Genomic DNA, 6,000 nt, shown 5'->3' on the forward strand with positions numbered 1-6,000 from the left:
GTTGTTTGTTGTTTTTTTGTTTTTGGCGGTACGCAGACCTCTCACTGTTGTGGCCTCTCCCGTTGCGGAGCATAGGCTCTGGACGCGCAGGCTCAGCGGCCATGGCTCACGGGCCAAGCCGCTCCGCAGCATGTGGGGTCTTCCCGGACTGGGGCACGAACCCGCGTCCCCTGCATCGGCAGGCGGACTCTCAACCACTGCGCCACCAGGGAAGCCCCTGCTGTTGTTTTTTTAAATGTGCCTAAACTCAAGTTCATTTAGAATGGGCCAAAGAAACAATAGTCTGACACAACACTCCAGAAAAAGCTGCCTATTCTGGATTTATTAAGAGGTGGAATTGTTCTGTTCTTTATGGGCAATTTAAGGTGCTTTTCAGGCATAATCTTGCCTGCATACTTGCAGACTTTAGAAATTGACATCCTTATATGAGGAGGATAGATTTTAACAAGCTGTTTAAACAAACTGGAGCGTGTGGTGTCCCTGTAATTTATGCTCAACTAAGCAGGCCCTTCCATTGAAAAAAACTAAGGTGCCAACATCAGGTGAAACATAAATCTTCTAAGATCTGCTGTTTGAAAGAGTCACTCCACAGCCGGGCCAACACTCAGCGTATAAAACAGTCCTCATCTTGAGAAGGTTCTGTCTTCATCACTATTCTAACCCCCTCCCACTTCCAGTGCAGATAAATATTCTTATTCAAGGAGACTGTACAGAAGAAAAGAAACACTTTGATTCTATTTCAAGCCAACCAGTAGTCCAGATCAAAGGAAATAGCTGTGTAACCGGAGCAACTATGTCAAGTGCGAGTATCACATGGGATCAGGGATGAGGAAACTGCACATTGAATGGAAGGATTGCTAAACTCTCTCAGCTCATGGGACTACATGTGATTTATTTAGAATCAAACATCGATCATCCAGAAAGGCATATATTAAAAAGCAAAATTGTCCTTCTCCATTTCTCCCTATTTCTAGCCTTGCTCCTAAGGGGAGCCATTTAAAACTCTTTATCAGTTTTTGTTTTTTATTTCTTTTGGCCATCGCCTCCTAGTAGGGCTGTTTATCAATGTGGCCAACTCTAATGCTACTTTATCTGTAATCATTTTCCTCCCTTCTTCACTTAAAGAATCCAGATTGTGTTTGCAACCCAGTATGCCCAGCTCAGGATAAAAAAACACTACATTTCCCAGACACCCTTGCAGAAAGGAATGGTCACATGACATGAATATGCCCAATGAGATGCAAGTGTCGGTTCTGGGGCGGGGCTTCTGGGGGAAGCCCAGCGTCCCGGATCTAAGAGCGTGGCACAGAAGACGCGCTGGGCCTGGGGAGGCCGCCTCTCAACCCCAGGGCTTGTGAGAAGGCTGCACGGTCCGGGTGGGTTTCTCTCCCTTCTGGTGCGGGCTTGCGTAGACAGCTCGGGCAGCCCCTGGGTTCTTGGTCTCCCAGCTTCTTGCATTAGCATCAGGTTTCCTCCTCAGAGAGAGTTTCCTGTCCCTGTGGGTTGCATGGGGATACCTGAATTAATTTCTATGGTCACGTCGGGCTGACTTTGCCCAAACCCTTGTACTACTTGGACTTCAATGGATCCCAGCTCTGAGGCCAGGAGGCTGAGAGTCTCCTGGTGGGCAGAGGACCTGGATTCCGTGGCAGATTTACCCAAGGATGGAGGAAGGGGCATGAAAGTTAAAAAGAAGTGATGTTTGGGCCCAGGGTCCTGGCTGCTCACCAAAAATGAACTCTGAGTGAGAGAAGAGGATATAAAAGACCATTCGTATACATTTTAGCCATATGCAAGTGATCACTCATGCAAATTCCACTTTACACACGTATGTAGTGTGCAGGCTCTTACCAAGGATGCTACCACATTACTCATGTACCATGGAGAGTCATTTCCTGAAAATTACAGAACAAATTCCTTTCACAGATATATGACATCACTAAAGAAGTGCAGCTCAGATTTCTCTACTTCATTTGTAAACTGCTTTTTGATCTAACTCAGCATCTTTCTTTTTCTTTCCTTCATCTTCCTACTTAGCCATAGAAGACCAAGGAGGCCATTGACATCATACAAAGATTGTTCTCACTGTGAACTCTCTTCCTGTGACAGGTCACATCCTCAGAGCAGATACCACCTTCCTGGAAGAAACCAGTGTTTTCTGAGGAACTCAAGTTCACAGTGCAGAGGTAAGTCATTATTTATATTCAAAGCTAATTGGTTGCCAGTATTACATGCAAGCTATCCTTATGGGCTGGTATTTTTCTTTTGGAGAATACTTTCTTTTTGGGGGATTAATGCTGGATTTAAGCTTTTGAAGGCAAACATGTTAGTTTCATTTTAATAGGAACTCAGAAGTTCATGTGAGGTGTGTAATTTGCCTGAGCTGATCCAAAGTGCAGATTATTTTCTACACTGAAGAAATAGATTAGGAAGACCAAGCATCATGGGAAAATTGCTATGCTTTTCAGAGATGTCAAACTGTGTCACGGGATTGGAACTTCTGTTCAAATGAGGATACCCGCTCCTGTCCAGAAGGTTCAGTTTTCTCACAGGGGTTGCTTTGAGATGTCTGTGGACCCATCAGAAGGGAGTCTTGAAGGCTCATTTCCAAATGCAACTAGGTGACCCCTGTGCCATCATTAATATCAGGATGGACGGTGCCATCCAGCTAGGGAAGGAGAGGCTGGATGAAATCATGTTCCACTTGCAGAGAGGTTGGCACCCTTGGCCTTTATGGGGCGCAGGAACATTCTCAGCTCAGCGGGCTGTAGTTGGAGACAAAGTTGTCATCGGGGCATTGCCAAACAAGAAGACGTGGTGGTCAGTGCCCTCATGACTATCACTGATTTGTTCATTGTGAGATACTTGCCCTGGGTTCATCACTGCTTTGTTCATTGTGAGATACTTGCCCTGGGTTCATCACTGATTTGTTCATTGTGAGATACTTGCCCTGGGGTCGGCCAGTGGTTGAAGGCATGAAGCAGGTGAGATTTTGCCCAGTGCTCGGGAGATGTATGTTCAAGAAGAGAAAAACTAGTTTCTAATGTCAGAAAGCCTTTGGCGTGAGACTGAAGGACAAATCGTGTGCGTGCACAGAAATACAGTCTAAATCTAAAGGGAGGGAGTGGGCCAGCAGGGATACCAGTGTAAAGACAGGACAGTGACATGGCCACTTAGACCTTGTGTTCTCGTTGAAGGGGAGGAGGCTGTCACCTTCTTTTGCAGAAATGAGAATACTAGATGAAAGGTCGAATGCATGCAGCAAGAGGGTGTAAGAAGAAGATATAAGTATTTTGACATCACATTCTGGGTTAAAAAAACGCCGAGACTAGCACCTATGTTTTTTACTTGTGGAGATAGAGTGTTAGCACATTAAAACCTGGGAAAGTCTCAATTATTAGGGTGACATGACGGTGGCAGACTAACAGAAGGCTGTCCACAAGAAAATTACTCAGCAGAGGTATATCATGTCTTAATTAAAAAGCAAACAGTCATTTTTCAATGTATGGTGCTGGGGTCATTGGACATCAATGGCAAAATAAATGAACCTTGACCTAAATGTCACACTTTTTACAAAAATTAACTCAGAATGGATCACAGATTTAAATGTAAAATGTAAACTAATGCAACTTTTATCAGGAAACCTAGAACCTCTTTAGGACCTAAGACTTGGTGAGCAATTCTTAAACTTGACACTGAGAGCTTGATGCATAAAAGAGAAAAAAAAGATAAATGGGACCTCATCAAAATTAAAGATATTCAATCTGCAAAAGACTCTGTTAAGAAGGTGAAAAGAAATTGTAGACTGAAAGAAAGTATTTGCAAACAATATATCTGATGGAAAAAAATCAAAGTTCAGTAATATTTAAAAAAAGGTGTATTTTGGCAAGACTGGGCAAATAACAAGAAAAGACATTTCATTGAAGAAAAATATGAATGGCAAGTAAGCATATGGAAAAGATGTTTTACATTACTAGCAATTGGGGAAATGCAAACTAAGACCAAGACGAGATGAGAAATAACTACACACCTGTTAAGATAGCTAAAATTTATACGTGTATGTATATAATCATTTATTGTATATATATTTATGCGTGCATGCACACACACACACACACACACACAGCCAAATGTTTGTGTGAATTTGGAGAAATGGATTTCTCATGCGTGCTGCTGGGAATGTAAAATGGTACAGCCAATGTGGAAAAAAGTTGCACAGTTTCTTCGAAATTCAAACATGAAATTCAGACATTTACCATGCAAGCCAGCAATGGCACTCCTGGGCATTCACTTCTTTTATTACTTATTTACCTGTACATGAATGTTCATAGCAGCTTTATTTGTAATAACCTTAAACTGGAAACAATCCACAGGTTCTTTAACGGGTGAATAGTTAATACGTAGAACATCCGTACCATGGGACACTACTCGGCAATAAAAGGAGTTTAAGAAAAATTGTTTTATTTGGCCGAGCGTTGGGACATGCAGGGGTCTTAGTTCTCCCACCAGGGTCCGAACCCTGGCCGCCTTCAGTGGAAGTGCGGAGTCCTAACCACTGGACGGCCAGGGAAGTCCCGGGAGGCACTGTTGATACAACAGCTTGAATTGATCTCAAGGGCTTTAGGTTGAGTGAAAAAAAAACCAGCCCAAAAGGGCCAAAAAGGCCATGCATACTATGTTTCCCCATATATAACAGGTTTTGAAATGACAGGTTTATAGAGCTGGAGAGGAAATTGTTGGTCACCAAGAATTCGGGGTGGTGGTGAATTGCTGGATTCCAGAAGGTCATGAGATGAGTGTTGCCCTTGAAGCTGTCTCTGGGCCTCCCCCAGAGACAGTGTCTGTTGGCACTGCCAGGCCAGGAGATCTTCGCCCAGAAGTTTCTCTCTGCCCAGTGCACACCATGGACTCTGGCTGTCTTTCCAAACTCTGCACTTAGTTCTTTCCTGGGCTCCTAGTCAGGGTAGTGACAAGGGTCGGGTGGGAAAGCAATCTCAGGAAATATGGGACCAAATAGAGCTTCATTTCTCATTCAGCACATGGACATCGGTTGTAACACCCACTGAGTGACTGACCACTGCACTGAATTTTGAGATTAAACGGAGGGAGGATGGCTTGTCCGAGCACGAGGCATTTGTCAGTACACGTCCCTGTGGCTTCATGACATGTTCCTACATTCTGATACAGCATTTTGTGGTCAGCTGGCTCTGGGACAAAATGAGGATCTGCCAGTGGATGTTTATGACTTTCAATATAAGCTTTCAGACAAAATTTGCCTTCCATTTGGCTTGAGGTGTCGTGGGTCAGAAGTCTAAACCTCCTAGAATTCCCAGAAGGATTTGCCACATGAATTGAGAGAGAGGACAGAGCCTTAAATTTTTTGTAAATCGATCTTTAGGAGATGTCATAAACCTGTCTGTAATTAAAGCTTACTTAAGAGTTGCATTTCCTTTAATTGCCTTTTCTGTATTTGAAACACAAGGAAAATTTAAAGATCTACTTAGAAGGTTCAATCTGAATGTTTTAGTCTCAAGTCTGTCTGGCTGTGTGTCTGCTCCCTTCAAATGGAAAATATTCTTGTGCTACAGCAGGGGTTTTAAGGAAGGTTGCCTAGCCCTATACTTCCGTCTCAAGGTCTCAGTGCTAGGCGTGCTGGTTGCTACTGAGGTATCATTGTTCCTAAGCCAACTTAGTAAAGAGAGCTATGCAATGTACATATGCATACTAGCCCTTGTATCCACATACACACACATCCATCTGTCTATCTGTCTATTCATCCATCCATCTATCCATCCATCCATCCATTCACCCATCATCCATCCATCCATCCATCCATCCATTTATCTATCCATCCGTCATCCATTCATCCATCCATCCATCATCCATCCATCCATCATCCATCCATCCATCCACCCATCATCCATCCATCCATCCATCATCCACCCATTTATCTATCCATCCATCCATCCATCATCCATCCATCCATTCATCCATCCACCC

The sequence above is a fragment of the Monodon monoceros genome, unplaced genomic scaffold (genome assembly GCF_005190385.1).
Source record: "Monodon monoceros isolate NGI ecotype Baffin Bay Population unplaced genomic scaffold, NGI_Narwhal_1 Super_Scaffold_1, whole genome shotgun sequence".
In the NCBI taxonomy this organism is placed as follows: domain Eukaryota; kingdom Metazoa; phylum Chordata; class Mammalia; order Artiodactyla; family Monodontidae; genus Monodon; species Monodon monoceros.